Consider the following 11,305-nt stretch of genomic DNA (forward strand, 5'->3'; position numbering starts at 1 on the left):
TTCACTCCCTGGAAATGAAAAGTCATGTATCACCACACTTTCAACTACGTTTTCAATATTGGAATTTTTATCATGTTTTCCCATACTTCTTTTTTATTCCAAAAATAAACTGAATTACCTCTGCATTGATGGATAGATCACATTTTCTAAAGTCTCTCAGCATTCCTGTTATTCTTCTTAGTGTGACTGCATCTCTCGTAAAGTTTAGTGCCTCAAGCTATATGGAGACAAAAAGATTAATTGCTTCATAAGTTCTGCAGATGACACTCCTGTTCATTTGGGATGGTGATTTGCTTTGTTTGTAACAACACTGCATTGTAGTCCTGTCATACTGTTTGTGGTCCACAATAGACTACAATCCCTTTCCTCCAAGGTACTGTTTCGCTCATCTGTCTTTTTTTTTTTTTTGACCTTTTCTTTTTTTTATGTATTTCTGCAGTTGCCTTTTTCTTTCCCTGAGTTGGTCTTTGCTGTTTACTGATTTTTTATTGTTTTCAAACCCTTTTTTTCCTGTCCCAAGTAATTATGTTGAACTCTCATCCTTTCCTCAGTGTTGTTTTCAGTCTTTGTGCATTGATATCTACGTACTTTGTAAGAGCTTCTGTTCCACCACCCTACCCATTAATCAAAATGTTCATTGTCACTCAGGAACTCAGGTGAGTGCTGTGTTAGATCCCATTTGAAATGCTGTGCCAATTTGGTGTGATCTACTAATATTTACTCTGGAATAATTTGCTGCAAAGCCACCTTTTGACATTTTTATCTAGTCCGCTTTTCTCCTGTTTCCTTGAAATGATGTTAAAGAACGTGATTACCTAAAGCAATATTTTGGGGAAATTGAGACAGTGAGCTCCAAAACATCAGTCTTAACAGCTTGCTCTCTACCTGCCGTAGGTGACCCTGCTCTGGCGGGGGGGTTGGACGAGATGATCTCCAGAGGTCCCTTCCAACCCTGACCATTGTGTGATTCTGTGATTCTGTGATTCTGTGATTCTGTGAATGCCTGAGCCAGGACTCTGAGGGTCAACGTTCCCCAGCACCTCGATCTTCCTGTGTTCAAACACTTCAGCTGCGTAGCTGAGAGCTAGCTCATGCCTAAATTCATTCAGGATCTTGAATTTAGACGTAGGGATTCCCACTTTCTGAGAGGCCTATTGAGACAGGAGCACCCCAAAGACGCATTCACAAAATCTTACCTCAAGGCGTTTTTCTTTTCGTCAGTATAGCTATATCCTTTCCCTGTACAGCAACAGCTTTGTGACAAACACTTTTCTTTAAGCCTCCCTGTGTCTTCACCATGGATTTTGCCAACAGAGCAGAATCAACTCTGTGGGTGATTTTCTTACACCTCTAGACAATACAGGTATGCCAGCAAAGTCCTGTGGCGGAGACCTGGCTTCAATTTCTTCAGTTCCAAACAATGTGTTTGCTTTTAAGAGCCTCCTCCCTTCCCCTAGGCACTAAATTTACACTTGTCATTTGAGTGGTGACTCATACCCTTCTGACTCAGCCTCATCTAATCAGTGGCCTATTGAAAAAAAATATTTTTCTCTGACTTTGAAGAGCCATGTGTCAGTTTGCACACAATAACCACCAGTTCATGCACTAACAACCAACATGAAGAACAATCTAGACTAGACAGTCAGCCCGGCATCTAGCCTCCAAATAAACCAATGCCCTAACTGTGTATTTGCTCTGAGCTTGTCAAACAGCTTCGCAGCCCTGAAAAGGGTCACTTTTATCCTACAATGGCAGCAAGGAAAAGTCATCCTGACAATTATTTAGCTGAGAGTTTCTTCCATGCCAGGCTAACAGATTCAAAGAAGCAAGCACGCAGTGCAGATCTGGGAAGAGATTCCTGCCCAGACACTGACTACCTCTTATCTACCTGTGTGCAGATGAACTCTAGGTGTAGCTACACTAGCATTTTAGTTCAGATCACAACTGTTTTTTTAAAATTAATCTCCTCTTCTGCTTCCCATGTTTTGCTTCACATCAGAAAGCAGTAATGAAAGGCAGAAACTGAATTCCTTCTGGCTAAAACCAGAATGGAAGATAAGCTCTGGGTGTGCGCCTATTTCACTACAGCTGCTAATGGGTGTCCACTCCAAGTTAGACACCCTCTGAAACACATGCAGTGTGGACACTGAGTTGTTGACACAAAGTGTTTCCCTCAACAAATCCATTTGCATTGGGCCACACTACTTGCCAGGCTCTGTTGATCATGCTACAGATCCTTTCCCACTCAACTCCTTTGCCAACTTACAAGCTTTGTGTGTTGTCACTTCCCTTTTGAAGTTTGTACAAATGTGTTCCTCTCACATGTTTCTTCTTTAGGTGGAGGTTAGGTGCCTTCAGCATCAGTTGTAAACTTTCATAGTCACCTTTTCCTGAAAAAAACAGAGCACATATTAGAAAAAAAAAGCCATCTTCTTTCTTACTTTTCTTTGTGTTATGGAACTGATCATCTGTGATTTGGGATGAAATGCTCCTTTAACATTCTCATATTATCCTCCTTTCCAGAAGGTTTCAGTTCTGGTGGGGCTTTTCCCTGCTCCCATTTATTATCACAGTGAAAACCAAGTGATGTTCAGCCATCAATGAGATTTTCTTTCACTCAGTGACTAAATGCCAACCACTCAGCCTTGTAGAACAGAAATACCCCTACTATAACATTCATTCAGCTTTGGCAACTCTTTATTCCAGGTTCTGACTTTACGCAGATCCTGACACCTACCTTATCCTATGCAATGTTTCAGGTGCTGAGGCATCTAACTCGGAGCAGTGGATTTCAAACCACAAGCTGCCAGATTTCTCCCCACTCAGGAACACCTGCAAGAGAACTAAAACTTGAAACTTGGCCACTTGATTCACCTAAAAGTGCTTTAAACACAAAACTTTCTCTTGGGCCCTTAAAGTAGAAGAAAAGAACTGTTCTTGTTCAATGCCAAATAATAATTAGAAAGAGGTTGTGCATCCTTTCTCTTCAGTAGCATAATTTGAAATACATATCACAGCTTTACAAAAAAAAAAAAAAGAGTTTTAAATTAGCAGAACGGAATTGCTTCATTGAAGTATCTATTTCAGAGTGTGTCCATTAAAAAGGCGGCAAGAGATTGTGGCAGTTTTTATGCCAGCATGCAAATCTATCACAATCATCAGAATTAATTTAAACTCTATCCTTCATTATAAAGAGTGGCCAACCATAGTTGCCTTCTGCCATATTCATAATTTCACAATGCTTACAGGTTTCTGTAATGCAACTGTGTGGAATTTATGAAATATGACAAGGGAGATGGGATTCATTGTCTTGGTAAAAAGGAGCCCATTCAATGTAGGTATGTCAATCAGATTATGCGACAGTGAAAGAACAATTTATTTCCAGCCTAAGGAAGATGGCAGTATAAGTCTCTAGCAATTCCGTAGGTACTTGACTTGACAGCATCAGGATTTCCTGCTCACAAAAATTATAATAAACCAAAGAAAGATAGTGATAACGTCAATCACAAACAATGACCTTGATATACTTTCATCATGTCATAGACAATGCGCTCTAAAATGCAGCAGGCTTGAAATAATTGAATAGTTCTCAAAAATTCAAGCTAATAAACTAAATGGTTGTTAGACGAAACCAAAATATTATTTACAACTGCTTTTTTTCCTGATAAATGCTGTTTGCATTAAAAGTCTGAGATTGTTTGGCTTCTTTTTACTTAATGGCTTTACTTAAAAGACTAGCACAAACAAAAAGAACATCTGAAAATGAAGATCATACAAAGCAAAATTCTATAATGAAGTTATTCTCTGAATGTGGATTCAAAGGGATGAATCGCAGAATTTTAAAATCCTTCTGAAAGTTCATAATTATTTTTTTTTCCAGTAGAAAAAGCCTTTTCACAACTTATTATCTTAAAAACAGGACAAGAAAAATAATAAAAATAAGGAAGTTAAGACACTGGGAGAGATTAATTGGAGATACAGAGTAATGTTTCACAGTTTCACAGTTCAATTTTTTGAAATACTGCTTACTTGTTTAGAATTTTACATTTCAAAAAACTTGATGCAGACAAGTTTTGTGTTGAGCTTTAAAGTCACCAAGGTTTTTCCAATAGTTCAGCTTGTTCTTCTTCTTTTACTTTTGAAGACTGAAACTTTTTCCTGCCTGTAATACCCCCAGGACTATTTTGGCAAATGGAAATTTTGAGTCATGTTCTTATGAATGTGCTGTGTCTTGCTATGAAAATAGTTTTTGTTTCTCTAACACCATTATTACTATTTCCTCAATTTCAGTGCTTTCAAAAATGTTTTTTTCGACAGTGTGCAACACTTACTGGCTAGTACTGAGTTATGAAGAACTTCAAGGAATTGATTCTTTCCACCTCTCTTGTAGAAAACTCGGAAACTGAAGCAAACAATGAGTGATATGCACATGAAATCTATTAGGGACTAAGGATGGATTTTCTGTTCTTGGAGCTCTTCAAAATTTATTGGTTGAGATGACCTCTGGAGGCCTGTTCTGACTACACATATTGTAATGTTCTATGATTTTTTTCCCTCAAGAAGGAAAATATTGAAATATATGGCTTTCCTCCTTAGGCTGAAGCAAGCTCTGGAGAATATGCAAACCTCCTTAGGAAAGAAATAAGCCTTTTCTGTCATCTTCTTACCTATCAGCGTGTCCTGGTGGCATGCAACTCTCCCTGCCATTTCACTGGGAGCCTCAATTCCTAATGCGGCCTACAATACCAGCCAAATAAACCTGTCGCCCTATCTGTCCTGGTTTGAGGGCCTAAACCACGACACTATCTCACATAGGTTTCACGAGGATGAACAGACTGCAAGTTATGAGGTAACATGGCAATAATGTTAGCCCAATAACTGTAGTAATTCCATGACATACCCTGAGCTGCCACAATAAAAACATGCCTATGTAGTTCCTCAGATGTTTTCTGAGTAAGGTATTGTCCCAGGTACAGTGTGACCCGCATCTCACACATCATGGGCAACTTCCCAGTGATGGGCTTCCTTTCACTTCACCTGTCTGAAGGCAGAATCCCATGATTTGACTACTGAGAAGGGTTATCTTGCTTTTCAATCATGTTAAATGATTCAAGACATTTTCTTCAAACAGTTCTCCTTTGCTCCGTTAAAGCTATGGAGCAGTGTGAAATAGGGTAGCGTAAGGCCTATGTGCCTGAGTTTTATGCTGAAAACTTCTAAAACTCAGGGTAGGGGCTGATCCAGCTGCCTAGGCCATCCTTTGCAACCTACATATCAGTCACTCTGTTCTTCCCAAACAGGCCTATAGGCTAATTCTCTTATCTGCCCTCCAGGAGAAGTCTATTAGCTCTTTAATACTCTTTTTGTATTAGGCCTTGACAAGCCATATTACTTTCCCTAGTACCTGGTAAAAAAAGCTTTCCAATGAATGTTCAATGTGTGGTTCTCTTTCTCTCTTGGAACTGTTTACCTTACGACTATCATTTTTCTTCCTTTTGTTTGCTTTAGAGCTCCTTTGCCATGACGTTCATGTGACAGAATAATACCAAGTGATAGACTAAATTCAGTTATACATATTATTCATAGAAATGATATAGATAGAAGACTCTAGTCTGCAATTGTTTCTTGGGTGATGAGAGGGCATGCTGTGGTTAAAACCTAACGCACTGATAAATAAATTGCACCTTCCATGCTTTGATGCCATGTAGATATTGCCATCATCTTCCAAAAGTGAGAGTAAAGCTATTTTCAACAAGGTATTGAAGGGGGAGGATTTCAATGTGTCCTGGTTATGTGTCCAGGACATAATGGATTACCACAAATCAGATAAAAAAGATGAAATTGATTTGATCGATTCAAATATAGAGGGTATGGTAACAGACTATACATTACAGGCACTTCTATCAGATAAACAGCCTTTACATCAAAGTGCAAAAGATACTAAAAACTCACATCAAGCCCAGTATTTCTAAAGGTAGACAGTAAAACTGATAAAAAGGTGATGTTGCACAAAGGATAGTGTGACAGGTTCACAGGCAGAGACACTTATTAGTGGGGTCTGTAGATGATGACAGATGTCCACTCTAACAATGCAAGTTACTTCTGGAGAAAAATAAAAACATAAGGGGGAGGGGATGGAGGGGGGCAGGGAGAGAAAGAGAGAAGGGAGTAGGGGAACTTCTTCCCTGTGCCCGGCCAGGAAGAGTAGAGATAGAGTCCCAGGTGACTGTCCTCCTCTGGGAGGCAGTGGCTGGGCTGTCCAGTACAGCAGGTGGTAAGGATGAAGATGATGAGGATAATGATGATTTTGTCATGTTTTTGTCATGTTTATTCCCTATGCTTTTCATTATGAGACTCTCATACTTCCTATTTTTTCCACTTATGGTGCTGTTAGCACTGACTGGAGTATACTAATTGGGTGCAAATTTTGCACATTCACCACTTGTTAAACTTCTGTGCACATAAATTATTGGATAATACTGATTGGATATTTAAATTACTGCTCTGCACTTCATTATTCAATACATTCCTTTTACTCCAATATGAGCTAAGGTCTACAAAACAAGAGGTAAGAAGTGAGGTAAAAGAGCGGTAAAGTGGTAGTTATTTCCCATGAGAATTTGCCCTGACAATGCTATTGGGGTTTCTAGGTGCAGGGCCATGGGGATAATGGAAGAATAAAAGCAGAAAAGTACCGCTGCTGAGATTCTTAAAAACTTGCGTGATAGGGTACAGAGCTGAGAACAGCATAAGGCACTGTGCAATAGTAAGTGCCGTATTGTTTCATATGTTTTTCACATGTTTATTTGGGAAATATCAGCTAACTCAATAAACATTCCTATTCCAATTTTACCTGGACTTTAAAAAATGTCTTTATCATTTTACAGCTATCATTAGCAGCTCCCCTAAATGACTGCTTCAGACCCAGGTGAATGCACAATCTCATATATATTGCTATGGTGCCTATAAAAAAATTACAAACATATTACTTCCACAGCATTTTTCACTGACTTGTTTTAACCAGTTATTTCCTAGTATCCATGTGTCTGTTTGCTGTAACATGTTGCAGTTGTTTTTTTTTCTAAACTTACAAGGCCCTTAAGGCAAGGAATATCTTTTTACTGTATTTTTGCCAAGTACAAGCACACCCAAAGAAGCAAGCAACAAATAACAAAATAAAATATTTGACTTGTTCTCACAACATTTATGAAAGTTGATGCAAAGCAGTACAAGTTTACACGGTTGAGTATGTCCCCTACATAACATCTCAGAGAGTCTTTTCAGCCATTATGTACGCTCTTCATGAGTCATGAATGAGCACTGGTGAGACTGGTGGGTCTGCTCTGCACCAAGCAAGAGCAGGGTGCTCCACCAAAGCATGAGAAATTCCCTTGCATTCTTTCTGGGCCATTATTTGGTCATGTCAAACAATGTCAGATGAAAACTGTGGTTAGTAGATACACTGGCTTTTGTAAGAAGCATGGTGCTAAAAACTACTGAGAAAACTGTAATTTTAAGAAAAAAAATTGCAATAAGTTGTCCCTGAGATTCCGCTTGAAAGAGATGAGACTTCCGTATAACTTGTCATTCCATGCCAGATCTGAAATGTTGAATACGGTGACTTATTTTCACAGAAAAGTGACATTTCATGCCAAGATTTTTAAAGAGTTTGACATTTGGGAAAGAATGAGGTTCACGCGGAAAGGGGTGAAAGTGGCCACAAATGAGTATTTGTTAAAAGGTTTTACCTTAATGGACTGTAATGAATGCAAATATATGCAAAACTATTAGGCAAACGAATCCAGATGAGACAAATTAGAATAAATTAAAATATTGCTCAACAATATAATTAACCTTTCAAAATTGCAAAAGAGTTATCACTTAGTTTGATAAAATCCCACTTTAGCCTTGAAAACCAGCAAGGGGCAAATTTTACGCTCAATTACAATTCTGCAAATTTCATAAATTTGGAGGAATTCCTCTGACTTAAGAGAGTCCACATGGAAACTGGCGTAGGAGTCTCACTCACTCTGACTCTTCCCTGAATTCCTTCTAGTGCAGTCTCTATAACCCCTGAAACAGCCCACACCTTCCTGTTTATGCTTTTTTTCACAAAACCCAGTCATTTAAGAGCCTAATCATTTTCTGAGCTGGTTGTTGCTACCGGTAACAAAATTGCATGTTTGCTGTGCATAAAAGCAGAAAACCCAAACCTAGCCTTCTTTCATAACTAGTTCTTTAGACAGAAAAAAACAGTCTTGCACCCTGTAATCAGGGCTGAATATTATATAAAGACTAAGTACTTCCACAAAGTAAGGAAGAGGAAATGAATGGGACACTCCAGAGAATTTTATCTAAAAAGATCCTGTAGCACTTTATATACTAAGAAAGGGTTTTTCAATGCATCTTAAGAGGATTCATCTGATGAGCCTGGTGGGGAGAATTCACATGTATACATCTGTGTATGGGTTGGGGAGGAAGATGTGCATTAGCTTCAAAACAATGTGTTAAAGTAATTAGTTGCTCAATCACATTAAGCTCACAAAATGCTGTAGCTTAGGTTTTCTGTGGCACTGTCCCTTGGTCTCCTTCTATACCTGCATTTGGGTGCAGTCTGTCCCATGACCCCCAAATTCCACTAGGCTACAGGCTTTTACTCTCTTTCATTCCTCTGCACTGGATTTTTTTCCACTTCATTCTCTGGCTTTTGCAAGAAAATATCCCCATGAGGGATATATCACTTTACTGTAGTCAAGTTAGGCTTCTTCCTCTTCTTCCCATCTAGGGCACCAGCAATTCGGGCAGCTTGCAAGCCTGAAGAAGCCCTGTTCAGTGTCTGAGCTTTGTACCACAGTGCCCCAAGAAGCAAATGTAGGGTAGGTTTCCTTTGGTGCTTGTGGCCCAGAGACGACGTGTGCTCCTTGCAGGAGGTGCCTGAAGGGCTTGTCCATTAATCAAATTCCAGCCAGGCTCTGTTGATCCCTGGCAACATGTTGTGAATTTAGAATGTTTCTGGTAGAAACAGGAAGGCAACTGATAGCAGAAGAGTCCTTCTATAAAGACATTTAAAATTCCTTTTCCAAATCTAGACATGATCTGTTAAGGGGTGGCAAGATTTCTTCATTCATAGTATCAAAGACTGGTGGGGTTGGAAGGGGCCTCTAAAGATCACCTAGTTCAGACCCCCTACTCAAGCAGGATCAGCTGCAGTAGTTTGTCCAGAACTATGTCCAGCTGGGTTTTTAGTATCTTCATGAATGGAGACCCCACAACATCTCTCACAGCAAATAAATATTTTCATGTGTTCAGATGGCGTTTTGTGCCAATTGGTTTCTTGTCATGTCAGTGGGTGCCAGTGAGAAGAGTTTGGCTCCCTCTTCCTCATTCCCTCCCATCAGATACATATACATTCGGATAAGATCTGCCCTGAGCCTTCTCTTCCCAGCTGAATAGTTCTAGCTTTCTCAGTGTCTCCCTGTATGCAAGATACTCCCTCTATCACCTTAGTGGCCTTTCTTCAGACTTCCTTCAGTAAGTCCATGTCTCTCTTGTACCGGGGAGTCCAGGACTAGACCTGGCACTCCAGGTATGTCGCACCAGTGGTGATCAGAGAAGAAGGATCACCTCCCTCCACCTGCTGGCAGTGTACTTTCTGACGCAGCCAAGGATGCTGTTGGCCATTTTCCTGCAGGGGCCCATCGCTGGCTCGTGGTCAGCTTGTTGTCCACCAGGAAGTCCAGGTCTTTCTTTGCAGAGCTGCTTCCTAGCCAGTCAGCTCTCAGTCTGTTCTGGTGCCTGGGGTTACTCCTCCCCAGAAGCAGGACTTTGCATTTCTTTTTATTGAACTTCACAAGATTCCTGTCAGCCCATTTCTTCATCCCTTCCAGATCCTTCTGCATGGCAACACACTCAACTGTAGTATCAGCCACTCCTCCCAGTTTGGGGTTTTGTGGATCATTAGGAGCCAAACAGGAAGCTTCTCCATCAGAAATAACCAGACTATGTTAGGTGAAACTTCAAAGAAGAAAAAGGTCATCCAGAAGCAGAAAGACAGCATAGAAAACTTCCATCTTAACCATTAAAAGTCTGCAAAGTTTTAAGGAGCTGAAAATACAACAGGAAGCATCAGGGTCACCTTTATTACCATTAGAGCTGTCAGCTCCATTTGCCATCTCCTGATCATTCCCACCAGCCAAGGCAGCCAAGCCAGAACTCAGCACACCACCACATTTTGTTCCACCAGTCGCTTGTCACTGAGCCTGAATAAAAAGGGAATGACACAGTTGAAATGTGCTGCATCTTGGAACAGATAGTCTTTTCATCCAGATATTTCTTATCTTTGATGGTTTTCCTTCTTCTCTCGCTATCTATTTTTTGCCATAGAAGGCAACAAGATATCTGAAAATTTAATGTAATATTATGACATGCCATGTGCAGAGAGCCCCAAAATATTAAAAGGACACATTTATTCACACTCATCAGCTCTGCCTTGCTAATTTTAAGTCTTCAATCAATGAGGTAATTTATCCCTTCTTGTAGAGGCTGCTTCAACAAGAAACTTTTATGCTTCTCTGTTCAAAAAGATGGGCAAGGAGGGGATTTTTAGCGAAAGGTGGATACACTTCATCCAGTAGTTGAGTTTCAAACAAAACACACCAGAAGACTGAAGAAGATAGGCCAGAAACTTAAAAGAGTGCTGAGTCAGCTTTGAGATGTGGCTTAAAATGGAGTAATGGTGCTACAGATGACCAGACTGCTTTCCTCCACATCACTGCCTCGTGTTGGAGTAGAAGCCCAGGAGACTTCTGTTTGAAGAACAAGCAAAGACAGAGCAGAACACTTTTGTCAAAATGCTTGAAGTTTATTATGCTTTAAAGCAAAATCTCGTATTTTGCTGTCAGACATGCAACCCTTGCGAACAAACAAACAAAAAACAGAATGAACTTTAAATCACTCTTCACCAGCTCCCGAACAGACTCTTAAAATCGGCTGGTGAACATCAAAGGGAGAAATTAATTTGTTATTCTCCACAAGTACGGTGGCTGGGGCTGGTGTTTTGCAAGAGTCACAGCTGAAGCATAGCAAATTGTGAGGAAATCATGACTCTCTTACGCAGCTCTGATAATTTGTGTTCGTGTGTGTGTGTGTATGCTGGCTCTGCTCTCCATCAGCTGGTCTGAGAGTACTCTGTCTGCTTCCATCTGCCTTATGAAACACAGCAAAACCCTGTTTCAGCTGAAAGGAGGATTAGGGTATGTGTCTTTCCCCTGGCAAGTCTGCCAGCAACAGCACTGGAGAGGGAGGG

Source organism: Charadrius vociferus, unplaced genomic scaffold (genome assembly GCF_000708025.1).
Source record: "Charadrius vociferus isolate BGI_N301 unplaced genomic scaffold, ASM70802v2 scaffold15, whole genome shotgun sequence".
NCBI lineage: Eukaryota > Metazoa > Chordata > Aves > Charadriiformes > Charadriidae > Charadrius > Charadrius vociferus.